The 18,426-nt window shown below is 36.6% G+C and overlaps 1 non-coding gene across 1 annotated transcript; it reads left to right on the top strand.

Moving 5' to 3' along the window:
* The first annotated feature begins 17,183 nt into the window (after positions 1-17,183).
* On the top strand, positions 17,184-18,161 carry LOC142525737 (18S ribosomal RNA). The gene has a single exon (XR_012815190.1). It is a non-coding gene; the product is annotated as an 18S ribosomal RNA (ribosomal RNA).
* The last annotated feature ends 265 nt before the right edge of the window (positions 18,162-18,426 follow it).

Consider the following 18,426-nt stretch of genomic DNA (forward strand, 5'->3'; position numbering starts at 1 on the left):
ATACGATATACTCGTCCTATAAACGGTGATAGAGATACCAAACACATTATCATTATAATTAAACATAAAAGACAAAACATGACCATTTAGCTAATTACTAAGAGTAGTTTATTGTGAGATGGGCTCACGAATCTTTATCTGTGAGACAAATCAACACTACCGATATTCACAATAAAAAGTAGTACTCTTAGCATAAAAAGTAATATTTTTCATTGATGACCCAAACAAGAGATCCGTCTCAAATAAATTTTTGTCATTAATAATCTATGTGGATTAAGTGTGGATTAAGTGTGTTTATGGGAGTTAAACTTATTTTAAAAAATACAGAAAATTAAATGAGAATAAATAACAATTTAATGTGTTTAGTGGAACTAATTAAAGTACCAACCCTCGAATAAAATATGAAATATTTAATAAACTTTTCTTCAGTCAAACGCGGTCTATAAAGACGACAATTTACATACTTGTCGCCTCAAAACACCGAAAAAAATGAAATAAAAAAATAAAATTCAAAAACTCTGACGCAAAGTCCCATCCTCTGCCCAAGTTACATGTGAACACTGTTCTCACGTGATTTGGATAGAAAAATTCACACACATATTTGATTTTAAAAAATTAATGAACTCTTTATATGTGATTAAATTTAAACCTTTGATTTTATCATGAGATAATTATTACATGGACCAATTGCTTCAACGCGCTTGAATGAGTTTTCGCGTTTCTTCTCTCTTAATTCTCCTTTCCAAGAAAGCTAGGCTCAAAGAAAGAACCCTACTTCTGCATTTATTAATATATCTCTGTGCAACACACTCTTCTCCTCCTGCTTGTCTGTGGTTTTGGGGTACTCAAATGCGCGAGATGGCCGTCTGCAAAAGCAGCAAGAAGAAGCAGTAGAGTTACATTTCTGTCCCATCTCAAATAATCAGCTCAATCTCACATTCATCTCTCGAATCGTTGTTGGTATCTCCCAAGAAAAAGCAGCCTCACCCCTCGAAGCTCAGGGCCCTGCTCCACTCCCCAAGGTTTCTCATTTTCTTGATTTTTCTGCTTGGTTTCATCTGGATGTTGAGGACGTATGGTTTTGATCCTTCGATGCTTTCTCGAGGAACCCATGTGCGGTTTCTAAAGAAAAAGGTGAAATCTTCAACTTTCTTGGTTCAATTTTTTTTTTGATGTTTATTCTTGAATTTTTTCCTTCTAACCGAGTTATATTGACGATGAGAAGAAGAAAGCACACTGCAACCGGTATTTCTATGAGGGCGTGGAGTGAAGCGCCAATCTCACGTGATATCGTCCCAAGCTGTACAGTGGCGGAAGAGACACGTGTTATGGGGTTTACTTGCAACCGGACCAAAACAGGCCCTTTACAAATTATTCATGCTTTCAGTAGATTATAATTTTTTTTTTGAAAAAATGTTTTAAAACATATATTGTTTTGATAATATTAAAATCACGAACGATTTATATTCGAATAACTGAATTAATTTATACTAAATTAATCGAGGAATTATTAATGTAACTGTAATCAAAGAAAAAAAAATGCCGAAGATTGCGTGATATCTTTTTCAATCTTCAAACGTGCAAATATAGATTAAATGGTTGAAAATATGAAAAATATTTATGTTGAAAATTATAATGTTGAATGTTGAAAATTAGGTAAAATTAGGTGTTGAATATTGAAAATTAGTGTGTGATGATTTATGTAATGATGAAATTGTTTTTGGATTGTTTTCCAAAGAAATCCTATAAATAGGTCTCAATTTGTAAAGATTTGATACAATTGAGCAGAGAGAAAAATATTATAAAGTGTGTTGTTTGGTAAATTTTGAGAGTTTGAGACTTTTACTTTTTACCATAAATTTTTACTTTTTCACAACACGTTATCAGTACGAAACTCTAAAAGTTCTTCATACTTTTACAAGCTCCAAACAGAAGAAAAAGGTAACAAAAATAATAATATTTATTTTACTGTTATTTATTTATTGTGTATATATTTAATATATAATATAATGTTATTATTAGAAATAATAAAATTAAATTTTTCAAAAACTTGTTATAAATCCTGGGAGGATGTTAAGACGACATCCCACACTCCCGGTAAGGGATACGACAAGTATAAAAGCCTATAAGGTTTTTAAACAAAATAACTTATGACACTTCATTATAATAATGTGATATGATATACATAATTATTTAAACATGACTAATATTATATACACCATATTATTACCATAAAATTATACAAATACATACATTTATTTTTTTGTACACCAACGGTCATAAACGGTAACAAAACGGCTAGTTTTTGCCCTATAAATATGATCTCACAAACTCTTTCAATCACTTCAACTTTCTCCTATTCTCTAAAAATTATTCTTCATCAAATTTTTCGAAGAAAAAAGAAGATGGCTTTCTCAAAGTTATTTTTAATAATTTTGGTTATCATACTCACGAGTCTTTTATTTATCGGAGAATATCCTCCTCGTGTGTTTTCTTTACTTTTACAAATGCTTGTACTTGTTGTTTATCCATTACTTTGTATTGCAATATTCATTAACTAATAAAATGCATCGTATTTTTTTAGTACCACCATGTCAAATTTGACAAAGCTCGAATTTGTTGCGCTCAACATCACGGGAAAAAATTATATGCCATGGACTTTCGATGTAGAAATGCATCTTGAGTCATTGGGTCTAAGCAAGACCATTAAAGAAAATGGTATATCTTCATCACAAGAAAAAGCAAATGCTATAATATTTTTGCGACGACATCTCGATGAAGGTTTAAAATGTGAATATCTCATCGAAAAAGATCTCATGGCACTGTGGAAAGGATTGAAAGAAAGATTTGAACATATAAGGGAAGTTATACTTCCGACCGCCCGTGATGAATGGAATATGTTAGGATTCCAAGATTTTAAGAAAGTCAGTGATTATAATTCAGCGATGTATCGAATAATCTCGCAGCTAAAATTTTTTGGACATGAGGTTACAGAATCGAAAATGCTTGAAAAAACATCTTTCACGTTTCACGCATCAAATATAACTTTACAGCAACAATATAGAGTGCGTGGATTTGCGAAATATTCTGAACTCATCGTCTGTCTTCTTGTGGCGGAAAAGAACAATGAGCTATTAATGAGAAATCATCAGTCCCGACCCACTGGATCAACAGCATTTCCAGAAGTAAATGATGTGAATAAAAATGAATTTAAACCTGGAAACCAAAATCAAATCCAGAGACAAGGTTTTGGTCGAGGTCGAGGTCGAGGTCGTGGTCGTGGACGTGGACGTGGAATTGGTCGTGGTCGTGGTCGAGGCCGTGGTTTTGAAAACAATAGAGATAGTTATTTTTATAACTCATCTCAAAAGGGCGTCACGAACCATCCACAGAAAAGGCATCATGAGAACATTAGTGTTAATGAAAATCACTCGAAAAGATTTGAAAGTTCTTGTTTCAGATGTGGCACTCCAGGACATTGGTCTCGTATTTGTCGAGCCCCTGAGCACCTTTGCAAGCTCTATAAAGAATCGATAAAGGGGAAAGAAAAAGAGACCAACTTCACTGAACGAAGTGACCATTTGAGTGATTCAACCCATTTTGATGCTGCTGATTTTATGAATGATTTCTCTGGAAATGATCAATATGTTGGTGGGATAGAAATGAACAATATTGATGCTACCGATTTTCTCAATGATTTCTCTGAAAATGAACAATATAATGGTAGAATATAAATGTACAATAATTTATTTTTCATGTATTCATATAATAATGTTTTATTGTACAATTATGATATGTGTTATATTGTCAGTAATTTTATTTCATTGCATATTTTTTTTTGAAATTCAAATATGGAAAATGCTATGAGCAAAGCTGAAGTTTGCATACCCGATAGTGGTACAACGCACACTATCCTCCGAGATAAAAGATATTTCTTGGAACTAAAACCAACAAAAACAACGGTGAATACAATATCAGGTCCTGTAGACTTGATTAAAGGAGGTGGTAAAGCACAATTATGTTACCTAATGGTACAAAATTTTTGATCAATGATGCTTTATATTCACCACAATGGAAAAGAAATTTGTTGAGTTTTAATGATATATATTCCCATGGTTATGATACTCAAACAATGAATGAAGAGAATGAGAAGTATATGTGTCTTATCACATATAAATCAGGAAAGAAATATGTGATTGAAAGACTACCAATGCTCCCTACTGGATTGCATTATACACATATAAGTCCCATTGAATCAAACATGGTAGTTGATAATTCTTCAATATTAGCCAATTGGCATGATCGATTAGGACATCCTGGTTCAACAATGATGCGAAGAATTATAGAAAATACACATGGTCATCCGCTGAAAGACCAGAAGATCTTTCAGAATAATAAGTTTCAATGTAAAGCATGTTCTCTTGGAAAAATTATTATAAGACCATCACCAGCCAAAATCCAAACTGAATCACCAATGTTTTTTGAACGTATTCAGGGTGATATTTGTGGACCAATCCATCCACCATGTGGACCATTCAGATACTTTATGGTATTGATTGATGCCTCCAGCAGATGGTCACATTTATGTTTATTGTCAATTCGAAATGTTGCATTTGCAAGATTACTTGCTCAAATAATAAAATTGAGGAATCAATTTCCCGATTATACAATCAAGAAAATTAGACTTGATAATGCTGGTGAATTTACTTCCCAAACATTCAATGATTATTGTATGTCTATGAGAATCATTGTTGAGCATCATGTTGCTCATGTACATACATAGAATGGATTGGCTGAACATTGATTAAACTTCTGCAAATGATTGCTAGACCAATGATTATGAAAACAAAGCTCCCTATTTCTATATGGGGACATGCAATTTTACATGCTGCTTCATTAATTCGCATAAGACCAAGTGCATATCATAAATATTCCCCATTGCAGCTTGCATTTGGTAAAGAACCAGACATTTCTCATCTGAGAATTTTTGGATGTATGGTGTATGTGCCTATTGCACCACCGCAACGAAAGAAAATGGGACCTCAAAGAAAGGTTGGAATTTATATCGGTTATGATAGTCCATAAATCATTCGATATCTTGAACCTCAGACAGGCGACGTGTTCACATCACGTTTTGTTGATTGTCATTTTAATGAGAAAATCTTCCCAATGTTAGGGGGATAACAGAAACATACCGAAAAAGAAATTACATGGTATGTATCATCATTGTTACATCTGGATCCAAGAACAAAACAATGTGAAAAAGATGTACAACAAATTGTGCACTTGCAAAGAATAGCAAATCAAATACCAGATGCATTTGCAGACACAAAAGGGGTAACTAAATCATATATACATGCTGCAAATGCCCCTGCTCGAATTGAAATTCCGAAGAAACAAATTGAAGATACTCATGATGTCATTAAACGCCTGAAGCGTGGAAGGCCAGTCGGTTCCAAGGATAAAAATCCTCGAAAAATAAAATTCATAGAGAAACACGATGATCACAAAATAAAGAATGATGTTCCTAAAGAAACACATGATGATCACAAAATAGAGAATGATGTTCCTGAAGAAACACATGATGATGAAAATGTTTTGTCAGAACCACAAACTGACGAGAATCATGAAATCTCTATCAATTATATTAATACTGGAAAAATATGGAACCGAAAAGATATAGAAGAAATTGATATATTTTCTTATAATGTGGCAATCGACATCATAGATAATAATGAAGATCATGAACCAAAATCTTTTGGTGAATGTAAAAATCGGCAGGATTGGATAAAATGGAAAGAAGCCATCCAGATTGAATTGGATTCGCTAAATAAACGTCATGTTTTTGGACCTATAGTCCTTACACCTGAAGGTGTAAAATCTGTTGGATATAAATGGGTTTTTATTCGAAAGCGAAAGGAGAAAAATGAAATAGTAAGATATAAAGCTCGATTTGTTGCGTAAGGTTTTTCTCAAAGGCCTGGAATTGATTATGAAGAAACGTATTCTTCCGTGATGGATGCAATTACGTTTTGGTATTTGATTAGCTTGGCGGTATCTGAAAATTTAGAAATGCGTCTTATGGATGTTGTTACAGCTTACTTATATGGATCACTTGATAGTAATATATATATATAAATCCCTGAAGGATTTAAGATGCCTGAAGTACAAAGTTCAAAACCCAGAGAATGTTATTCTGTGAAATTACAAAGATCATTATATGGGTTAAAGCAATCCGGTCGAATGTGGTATAATCGACTAAGTGATCACTTGATGAAAAAGAGATATGTAAATAATTCAATATGCCCTTGTGTTTTCATTAAGAAAACAACATCCGATGCGTAATTATTGCTGTATATGTTGATGATTTAAACATCATTGGAACGAATAAGGAAATTCAAGAAGTTGTGTCATACTTGAAGGAAGAATTTGAAATGAAGGATCTTGAAAAAACCAAGTATTGTCTGGGTTTACCAATTGAACAAAAAGAATGTGGAATATTTGTTCACCAGACAAATTATACAGAAAAGATCCTTAAACGTTTTAATATGGATAAATCAAATCCTTTAAGTACTCCAATGGTTGTTAGATCATTAAACATAGAAAATGATCTATTCCGTCCATGTGAAGATGATGAAGATATTCTTGGTCCAGAAGTACCATATCTAAGTGCTATCGGTGCCCTTATGTATCTTACAAATTGTACAAGGCCTGGTATATCTTTTGCCGTAAATTTGTTGGCAAGATTTAGCACATATCCAACAAAGAGACACTGGAACGGAATTAAACATATATTCCGTTATCTACGAGAAACGACAGACTTGGGACTTTTGTATTCAAAAGATGCTAATCCAAGTATAATTGGTTATGCCGATGCTGGATACTTATCTGATCCACACAAGGCACGTTCCCAAACTGGATATGTATTTACTCGTGGAGGCACCGCAATTTCTTTGCGTTCACAGAAACAAACGCTTGTAACAACTTCATCAAATCATGCCGAGATTATTGCACTACATGAAGCAAGCCTTGAATGTGTGTGGTTAAAATCAATGAGCCAACATATCCAAATCTCATGTGGATTATCATTCGACGAGAAGCCTGTGATACTATATGAAGATAATGCTGCATGTGTAGCTCAAATGAAAGAAGGATACATAAAAAGCGATAGAACTAAACATATTCCTCCTATGTTCTTCGCATTCACCAAGGAGCTTGAGAAGAATAAATGTATTGATGTTCGTCACATTCAATCAAGTGAAAACTCATCAGATCTCTTCACAAAGGCACTTCCTACGACAATATTCAGAAAGCACATATATAATATTGGGATGCGCAATCTACGAAATTTGTGAAAAATTGTTCATATCAACATGAGGGGGAGTTACGTGACTGCACTCTTTTTCCCTTACTATGGTTTTTATCCCAATGGGTTTTTCCTAGTAAGGTTTTTAACGAGGCAGTACAAAATCACGTAATGAAGATATCATCGTATCATGATCATCATCACAAGATGGAGTGTTGAAAATATGAAAAATATTTGTGTTGAATATTATAATGTTGAATGTTGAAAATTAGGTAAAATTAGGTGTTGAATATTGAAAATTAGTGTGTGATGATGTATGTAATGATGAAATTGTTTTTGGATTGTTTTCCAAAGAAATCCTATAAATAGGTCTCTATTTGTAAAGATTTGATACAATTGAGTAGAGAGAAAAATATTATAAAGTGTGTTGTTTGGTAAATTTTGAGAGTTTGAGATTTTTACTTTTTACCATAATTTTTTACTTTTTCACAACATAAATATATTTAATTATTGACGTAATACTAAAGTGGCGTATTTTATGAAGTGGCATTCCCAACTCTTTTTTTGACCAACAAAATGTATCCATTTTATTAAGAAAAAACCAATGTTCACAGATACAAATTAACCAACCAAGAAGAAAATTCTCCATTCACCAACAAAAAGGCGATGGAGAGGAAATAACAAATTGAGCTAGAGAATGTGCTATGACATTAGCAGATCGTCGCATGTGTTGTAGACTCAGTATCCACGGTTCCTTTATCAAGTTCTTAATCTCTTCTGCACAAGAGCCAATATATCCAAGGTCTGAAGATGGATCCATGACTGCTTGCACGGCCATCTGTGAGTCCGAGTAAACATGAGTGCAGACCAAACCCCTCTGGTATACGTGTTTTATTCCTTCCTGAATAGCCAACATTTCGCATGGACCACCGATATTGGTGGCTCGATTCTGTTTCCGAAGGCCAGCACCATATTCCCATCCTGATTACGAATTACCCCAGCAATCCCATAGATGTTGAGATGATCATTAACAGCCGCATCCACATCAAGCCGCAGATGCTGAGAGGGTGGAGAAGTCAAAACCTTTATCAACTCGGCCGCTGGTTCAGGATTACTAGTCTGAGATGCCTTCCCAAGTGCCCAGAATTCTTCGATGTAGCTGTTATTCCATTGTTTCGACATAGTTGGTTTTATATCTTTAGTGCTATGTGTAACACGAAGTCTGTCACACCAAACGCTCCAAGTTCGACATGCAAACCTCTCGAAATCAGCTTTGCTTAGTTGGCTCATCATCCAATTGCATATCTCCATCGTATCCCGACCACGGACTTGGTTTAAAGGCTGTTTATGAATCTGTCCCTTCCAGTAACCTTTGATCTCCGGGCAGTAGAACAGTGCGTGAGCCGTTGTATCTCCTCCAAAGCCGCAAAGCGGACAGACATTCAAAGCTGGGACATGATGCTTTATCAGATTGCTTCCTGTTGGAATTAAATCCAGGGTTACCCTCCACCAAAAGATTTTAATTTTTGGTGGAAGCGTGAGTGTCCATAGGAATTTCCACCACTTCATCATTTGTAAAATCGTTTGATGTTCTGGCATATCATAGAGCCCAATTCCTACACTATACCCATCTTTCACTGAATATCTTCCCTTTTTATCATATTTCCAGAATCTGGAGTCAGCTCTCGGTGTTTGCGGAAGGGGGATCCGCTGGATTTCCTCTCCAATATAGGGTAGAACTGAACCTCTTATAGCCTCTTCATCCCAGTTGCCATTATGAATAAGAGCATCTACCTTGAGTTCATTTAAATTCGGAGAGCCATGGTTAGTGAGATAGCTACGAAACTTTGGCACCCATTTATCTCGAAAGATACGGATTGAACTTCCAGTTCCTACTCGCCAATACAATCCTTCCTCCAGTAGTGTTCGGCTCCAGAGGAGTGATCTCCATACAAACGATGGGTTACTCCCAAGTGTCCCGTGAATTATGTCTCCATGTTTAAAATAGCGAGCTTTAAGGAATCGGCCAACAAGCGAATCAGGTTTCCGTAAAATTCTCCAAATCTGTTTGGCAAGGAGAGCTTTATTAAAGATCTCCATTTTTCGAAAACCCATTCCTCCCTGGCATTTCGGTTTACACATGTAATCCCACTTTTTCCAATGAAGCTTTCTATTATCTGCAGTAGAGCCCCACCAAAATTTGGCGCATTCTCGTTCAATATGATTGCATATGGATCTGGGGATTCGGAAACATGACATAGCATATGTCGGCACGGCCTGAAGAACTGACTTAATCAAAACCTCCTTTCCTCCTACCGAAAACAGTTTGTTGCCCCAGTTAGAGATCCTCTTGGCCACTTTTTCAAGGAGATAAGTAAACTGGACTCTTTTAGACCGGGCTGAGAAAGTTGGCAAGCCCAAGTATATTTCATGTCCTTGTACTACTGGAATGGTCAGCCTAGTTTTAATGAGGTCTATCACATCCGTCTTTGTGTTCGGGCTGAAAGAGAGGCTTGATTTTTCAAAATTGATTAGTTGTCCTGACGCCTTGGCGTACTGATCCAGACAAAGATTAATTTGTACACAATCTGCTTCTGTTGCCCTAAAGAAAACCAGGCTATCATCAGCAAAGAACAAGTGTGAAAGGTTGGGACATGAGTTTGCAATCTTGATTCCTCTAAATCGGTTTCTCTCCGTAAATGCTGACAACAACGATGAGAGGCCCTGCGCGCAGATCACAAATAAGAACGGGGAGAGAGGATCGCCTTGTCTAATACCTCTTTTAGGAGTTAACTGGCTGAAAGTTTCCTGATTGATGCGGAACGAATATGAGACTGAGGCGATACATCTCAAGATCTTTTTTGTCCAAATTGGGGCAAATCCCAATTTGTTCATCATCGCCTCCAAGAATCGCCATTCCACTCTATCATAGGCCTTGCTCATATCCAGTTTCAATGCCGCATACCCATGCTTCCCAACTTTTCTATTACGCATCCAGTGGATAGCCTCAAAACCCAAGATTATGTTATCAGAAATCAGTCTTCCCGAAACGAAAGCACTCTGGTGCTCATCAATTATATCATCCATGATAGGCCTTAGTCGATTTGTCAAAGCTCTGGACACAATCTTATAGCAGACATTACAGAGACTAATAGGTCGAAATTCTTTCATGAGGAGGGGATTTGCAACTTTGGGAATAAAAGTGATCACTGTTTGGTTCCAGCTATCCAGGGAAGCTTCTTCATTAAGGACGGCAAGAACAGCTGTAGTGATATCCCGGCCCACAATGTGCCAGAATTTCTGAAAGAACAGTTCTGACATACCATCCGGTCCCGGTGATTTATCTGGGTGCATGTCAAATAGGGCTTTCTTCACCTCTCGGTCTGTAAATGAGGCGCATAAAATTAGATTCATCTGGTGAGTAACCTTGGTCTGCACACAATCCAGCACAGGAGCCATTTCTTCTGGGGAGGGGCCATTAGAATTAAAAAGGTTTGAGAAATAATCAACAATAATTTCAGCCATACCTCGGGGTTCTGAGCAGAGGTCCCCATGAGCAGTGATCAGTCCCCTGATTGTGTTAACATTTCTCCTAGAGGATGCATAAGAATGGAAGAACTTTGAATTTCTATCCCCCCCTTGAATTCAGTCAGTCATGCTTCTTTGCCGCCAATATTCCTCCTCTTGTGAAATTAGCTGTTCAAGTTCAGTCTCAAATTGATTTACCTGGAGCGTGGATTGAGTCCAGGTATATTGGCTCTTAAGTGCATTGATCTTGGCCCTCTTCTCCTTAATCCGACGTGGCAAAGATCGAAGCTTTTGTCCAGCCCAGTTTTGAAGCGTTTGCAAGCAGTTGAATATTCAATCATGAATGGGTAGTGAATCATCCAAAGGTTTCCACCCCTGAGCAACTATGTCATTACACTCTCTCTCCCTGACCCAACCAGCCTCAAACCGAGGGGTAAACGCTTGCTTTAGCGAAGATCCCGCTTCTTTAGAGTGTTGATCTCCCAAGCACATATAGATTGGCCTATGATCCGAATGGAAGAATTCCAAAGCCTGGACATAGGCTGTTGGATACAATAATCGCCACTCTATAGTTCCAACAAACCGGTCGAGCCTCTCCAGGATTAGTTGATGTCCCTTTCTCCTTTTTGCCCAAATAAAAAACTCACCTCTACAATGCAGATCATGTAGATTACAGTCGTCCAAGGTGTCCCTAAATCCTTGCATCTGTGATAAGTTTCGATGGTTTCCACCCAATTTTTCACTATCAAAGCAAATTTCGTTAAAGTCTCCTCCCACAAGCCAAGGCATACTTGTTAATTCACGAATTCCCGCAAGGCGACGCAGCAGTTCCCATGAGTGGAGCCGATTAGATGCAATTGGATTACCATAGAAGCCTGTAAATCTCCATTTTTATTTCCTTCAGTCACTATACAATCAATGTGGCCTGCAGAGAAAGATGTGATTGAGACAGATAAGGGATCCATCCATAGAGGGCACATCCCCCCACTCCGTCCTACGCAATCCACCGTGAAACATCCCTTGAAACCAAGTAACATTTTTCATTGTGCACTATTTATGTTTCTCCTCCTTGTTTTCACTCAGGAAGAGCAAGGTGGGCTTCTTTTCGGTTACCAACCGCTTAAGTTCACGGAACGCCCGTTGGTTCCCAAGCCCCCGGGCATTCCAGGCAATACAACTCATATCTGGCGGCGGGGTTGCTTAGCAACCGCCGCCGTTAAACTTGTGTCGACCACCTTTATTTTCTTAGGAGATGTAAACTCAGTAGTGTTCTCTCCATCTCCCATCTGCTTCGATCCTGCCAGTGTCGCCTCACCAGGCATAATCCTTCTTCCCTTATCAGGGCTACCTCTGGCTCTTTGCTTCCAGTTTTTTGGGGTGGCTTTTGGTAGAAGAGCATGTCCCTCCTTCCCTTGAAGACGTATGTCCTCTGGACCGAGAGTTGACATGGAATCTGGACTGGGTAGCTTCGTCAGAGTTGTTGGAGCATCGATATTTGTCTCGATCAGAGAGGTCTACAGGGGTGACTGATGAGTGGTGTTAGGAGCTAGTGTCTGAAGAGAATTCAGCAGGAGATCCTGGGGTCTCAATGAACTGCCTTCCAAAACAGTGTAAGAATAATTTTCCACTAGTGTCATGTCCCCTGGCATCTTCAGAGTAACCATCCCCTCATTGCTGCTGTTATTTAATTGTCCTTCTCTATTGTCCCCATCCAATGTTTTCGTGTGGGGGGCTTTGTCTGAATAGTTATTCGTGTTTTGAGATATTGGGGATTTACTCTTGTTTCCTCCATGCAATTGCACCGCTCGTAACCATGATCCATACTCAAGCTTCCCTGTAGGCCCTGGATTCCTATCACATTCTCGAAAAGGATGTCCAATACAACCACATGCATAGCAGAAATCCGGCAGCCTCTCATACGTAAGAATGATTATCAAGTCATCTGTTGTACCACCCATACCAATCTGGATAAATCGTTTTACAGGCTGTGTAATATCAATGCGCACTCGAATTCTCGTAAACCTACCCATATAATTCCCATTCTCCCCACTGTCCAGTTCTTCGATAGATCCAATCTGAGTTCCAAGTTTCTCTATGAAATTGCGATGCATGAGCGCTGGTGGCAGATTAGGACATTGAACCCATATCGAAATTTCATTAAACCTCATCGTTTGTGGTTGCTGCATACCGTGGATTTCTTTAAAAATGACCAGGTCCCGGAAGAAATTCCAAGGACCATTCCCTAAGGCCCGACGTCTGTCCATGGGGGATGAGAACTCTAACATGAAAAGATTATCCCCCAAAGACTAAGTTTTGATGGGTTGCGCCGCTTGTAAGATGCGACCAATTTGCTGCCTAAAAGTTTCCTTGTTAACCGCTTTAGAAGAGATTACCTTGGCGGCCAAGCAATTGGCAATATGTGTTTGACTGCTTTTCACATCTTCGTCCTCCAATATGATTGAAGGTTCATCTTCGTTTGATAATTGAATTTTCTCTACCAACTTGGCTATATCATCTGGTTCCATGGATTCTTCAAGTGAGATTAACGTCTAGATCACCGAGATGGCGATGAATCAGACAAGGAAACCCTACACGCCGTAGGAAGAAAACCCTACACGCCGTAGGAAGATATGAAGAACTACACGGCAACGTTATTGAGTTGGCGCAAACCCCATGGCATTCCCAACTCTAAATCAGAAGAGAAAGAATATTTTTTTTGAGGCTATATCAAATATTTTTATTCGCGAGATTAGCCAAACATGTTCAAATTTATAATAAAAAGTAATATTTTTTCTTTATGGATGACCCAAATAAAAAATTTTCTCGCGAAATTTAATATTAGTTTTTTGTGAGACGATCTCACATATTTTTATTCGTGAGATTAGTCAAACAAATCCATATTTATAGTAAAAAATAATATTTTTTTATGGATGATAAGCCCAAATCTTATAGAGATTTTTTTTATTATATTTGTGCTTATCTGTAATTATTATATCTAATTATGTGCTTATCTGAATTAATTTTATAATATTTTTATATTTGAATAAAAGAGGAAAAAAGTCTAATTTGGGAGATAAAATGATTTTACAAAATTTCTAAGGAAACAAAATACAAAAAAAAAAATAAATAAAATATAAAAATATTTTATTATCTTGAAAATATTGAAGTTTTGGAAGAAAATCTGTGCAGATATTAATAAATAAAATTTCTACAATCTTATCTACAATTTTGGAACTTGACATGGTTTTCAAGGAGTTGGAGGATTAGTCTCATGAAGTGGAGATAAAAATAAACGTGAAAGAAACTTACAGAGAGAGGGGCGAGAAAAAAAGCAACGCAGAAGAGACGTGAGGAGGAGAGCAGAACAGAGGAGGAGAGAGAAGAGAGGAGAAGAGAGAGGCATGAGAGGGGAAAGAAGGGAGGCAGAAGTGAGAGGAGAGCAGAGAGAGAAGAAGGCATAGACATAAGGAGAAGGTAAGAAGAGAGAGGCATAGTAGAGAGGAGAGATAAAGGACGGGATGAGGCAGAGGATAGTCACGTAAATAAAGGAGGAGAGCAAAAGCGAAAGCAGAGGAAGGAAGAGAATACGATTGTAGAATTGAAGGGAGGAAGACAAAAGGTAGAAGCAGGAAGAATTCCTCAGCACACGCCAAAAATCACTGAGAATTCCTCTTTTTCCTTCTTCATTTTGTTTTCATCTATGAAATTAAATATGACTTTTCACTTTTGTTTTGAATTCATAGAATAATTTTATTTAGACTAATACCACGATAGGGCCAAACAATACTTTGTTCGATATTTTGTTTATTTTTCATATATTATTTTTCTTAATTTTAATTATTGATTGATGTTAGTTTAATATTTCTTTTTAATATTAGTGTGATGTCGTTGTGCCACCAAACTTAAATTCCTACTCTTTAAATAAAACTAGTGTAATGGTGAGCTGGGTCGAATCCACAGAGAACGGGGGATGATTTTTTTCGAGCAAATTGCAAGTAAAAGGGGGATTTTTGTATATGAATTAAATAAAATACTAAACCAAATTTATCCAAAAAATGAAAAAACAATAAATTTAAATGATAATTAATCTACTAGAATAAAATAAAAAATTTAATACGAGAAAGATCTGATTCAATGTGTTGGGGATCGATGTAGAGTTTAGAGGGGGGTGAATAAACTCTTTCCTCTGACGATAGTTTTTGCAAAGTGTGCTAGAATCCTGTTAGAGATTGTAGCTGTTCTTGTTCAAGCGTAAATCAGCAGATCACAAGTATAAGTGCGGAAACGATCCGATGGAGTAAGGTGAAAAACAGTAATAACAGTTGGCAGTAGACGAGTAGTTGTTTCTGGAAGTTAGAAAATAAAATCTTCTACGTCTCCCCTTCTTCTGTTTCCAGAAGGTATCACTAAAAGAATTTGGATTTTACACTACACACTTGTACAGACCCATTTCAGCTAGGACTTATCTTTTGCCTACTGAAACTCTTAGTAACTCGACACAATATAATTCAATACAACAAGGTTCTGGAAAAGACTCTTTTCCAGATTACAAACTCTTCTTCAAAAATTATCGTAAAGTGTTTTTCTTGAAGTGGTGAAGAAACAGCAGTACAAAATGATCTCCAAAGATCAGATGTAAGATATGAAGCGTGTACTGCTTTTCTGCAAATTGAGCTTGGAAGATAACGATTGGTCCGCGGTTGCTCAAAGTAACGTTGGATAGATAATATGTTTCTTGATAAAATGTTCAGCGTTGTTCTCTAAATGGGTTTGATCCATATATATAGATAACTTGAATCCAACGTCTATAATTAGAACGGGTTCTTTGACCTCTGATAGAAACAACTTTAATGCTTAAAAAAGGTTCCTGCAAAAAGACTACAAAACAATCAGTCTTGTTTCATACCAAAATAGGTAATGCGTATTAAATGACTTTGTTCAGCATTTAATGAAGCATTTAATACTCGTACTTGATAAAGTAACGGTAACATTTAAGATTGAAACAACCGAGTAAAAGCCGTTAAGTAATGTTCTAGTGAAGCCAAGTTCTGCTTATTACTGCTTCTGTTTTTCTAAGCCGTTGAGTACTAACTAAAGTACTGCTTAAAAGCGAATCGATAGCTTCTGCTTTGCATTGTCTTCTGGTAATTGCTATTCCTACTGTTTTTGATTTTCATCACCACAACTAAATTAAGTCTATCACAATGGAGTTCTACTATTTAATTCTATCACTGTTCATTGACAGACAAATAATTTATTCAAGTTGTTCCAAGCAATTATCCTTAGAATTATAGGGATAGCCGCTAAAATTCTTGTGTTTTCCTAAAATAATTGACCAAACCCAACATCCAGTCAAAACTTATTAATAATTAACTGGGCACGATAGCGTTTCATATTAATTAAAAATAGCACTTCTGTTTTGTGAAAACAGTTAATCCTAAAATCTAGCAACCGAGATAGCTTCAATTGATAAATCGAGTTTCGTTGATTTATTTAAATTAAACATGCTATGATAGCACAACACATCTAATCTATCGCTACTCATGTACCAATCGTTCATGACAATTACGAATCACTGAATTCATGGATAGCAGTAGAAAATTATATATCGAATTAAATTGTCAGATTAACCGAGATACAACTTTCACAGAATTAAATATAAATCAACAAATACTTGAACAAACACGAATATTAAATTAAAGGACAAAAAAAGCCTCACATTGATAAAATTGAAATAGTAGAATTATCCTTTGAACCAGAAATAAAACTTAGCCTAAAGGTATGGAGAGAGTTGGAAAGAAAATCCTTGAGCCACTTTTTTTTTTCTTGTGCTCCACGTGAGATGTTGGCGGAAGGTTGTGAGTTGTATTGAAAAATTTTGATTCCGCCGCCTCCCCTCTTTCACGTTTTTTGTAGGTCCTCCAGAGAAAGAAAATGGGCCCAAAACATAAAAAAACCAATAACCTAAAAAATAAAATCTAATCCCTAAAAATTAAAAGATAATATAAAATATCCTCCAAGAATATAGATTTTTTTATGGAAAAACTCTATCTTGTATTTCTTCCTTGATATAAAAACTCTTTATTTCACTAGGCAGCCGAAGAGTAGTCACAAGGCGTGATCACGCCTTGTCCAAAAACCACTTCTGAATTTTTCTACTGTCTTCCACCTAAGATCATCTCGGTAACATTAATTGTGATATAAAATCACCCTTTTAGCCCAGATTTATCGCATGAACAGAAAAATTCATCCTACAATAAAATCACACAAAAATGTGTCAATTAAGCACGTTGGTAGTGGTAACAATAAGAGATATGACAACAAAAATACAAACTATTATGAACCTATCAAATAGCCTGATCAACTATTTACTTGTCTGTTGATTAATCACAAATCGAAACATGATTGGTTAAATATAGTAACAAAGACGTCATCAACAGGAGAATAAGCAATGACGGTATCTGGGGAATAAGCATCGAACTAACTCTGTGACAGCAGCCGCGGTAAGACAGAGGATGCAAGTGTTATCCGAATTAATGATTGGGCGTAAAGCGTCTGTAGGTGGCTTTTTAAGTCCGCCGTCAAATCCCAGGGCTCAACCCTGGACAAGCAGTGGAAAATACCAAGCTGTAGTACGGTAGGGGCAGAGAGAATTTTCGGTGGATCGGTGAAATGCGTAAAGATCGGAAAGAACACCATCAACGAAAACACTATGTTGGGCCAACACTGGCACCGAGAGACGAAAGCTAGGGGAGCGAATGGGATTAGATACCCTAGTAGTCCTAGCCGTAAACGATGGATACTAGGTGATGTATGTATCGACCCGTGCAGTGCTGTAGCTAACACATTAAGTATCCCGCCTAGGGAGTACATTCGCAAGAATGAAACTCAAAGGAATTGACAGGGGCCCTTACAAACCGTGGATCATGTGGTTTAATTCGATGCAAAGCGAAGAACCTTACCATGGCATGACATGCCGCGAATCCTCTTGAAAGAGAGGGTGCATTAGGGAACGCAGACACAAGTGATGCATGGCTGTCGTCAGCTCGTGCCGTGAGGTGTTGGGTTAAGTCCTGCAACGAGCATAACCCTCGTGTTTAGTTGTCATCGTTGATTTTGGAACTCTGAACAGACTGCCGATGATAAGCCGAAGGAAGGTGAGGATGACGTTAGGTAAAAACTGAAATTCCACGAAAATTTAATGAATTTAGATCTAATTAAATTTTATTAGAAATAATTGGATTTTTAGATTTAAATAGGTTTATTAACTCGAGGAATCATTTAATAAATAAAATTGGCGATTTCACCGTGATTGTCAAGAATTAAATAATTAATTGAATTTTAACACGTGTCAACATGGTAGAGTTTGGTATTGTTATGTGTCTTAGTTATTTATTTGAATTTTAGTCCCTCTTTGATATTTGAATTCCTCGTTTTTAATTACAATTATTTTATTTAATAGTTTAGATTAATAAACCATGTATCATGTTTTTATTTATGTTGTCTAGCTTAAGTTAAGTATTATAAATTCTAATAATTAAATATTAGTCTATGTGGGATCGGTACTTGGACTCATCATTCATTTACTATAA

Source organism: Primulina tabacum, chromosome 14, assembly GCF_025594145.1.
Source record: "Primulina tabacum isolate GXHZ01 chromosome 14, ASM2559414v2, whole genome shotgun sequence".
Taxonomy (NCBI): domain Eukaryota; kingdom Viridiplantae; phylum Streptophyta; class Magnoliopsida; order Lamiales; family Gesneriaceae; genus Primulina; species Primulina tabacum.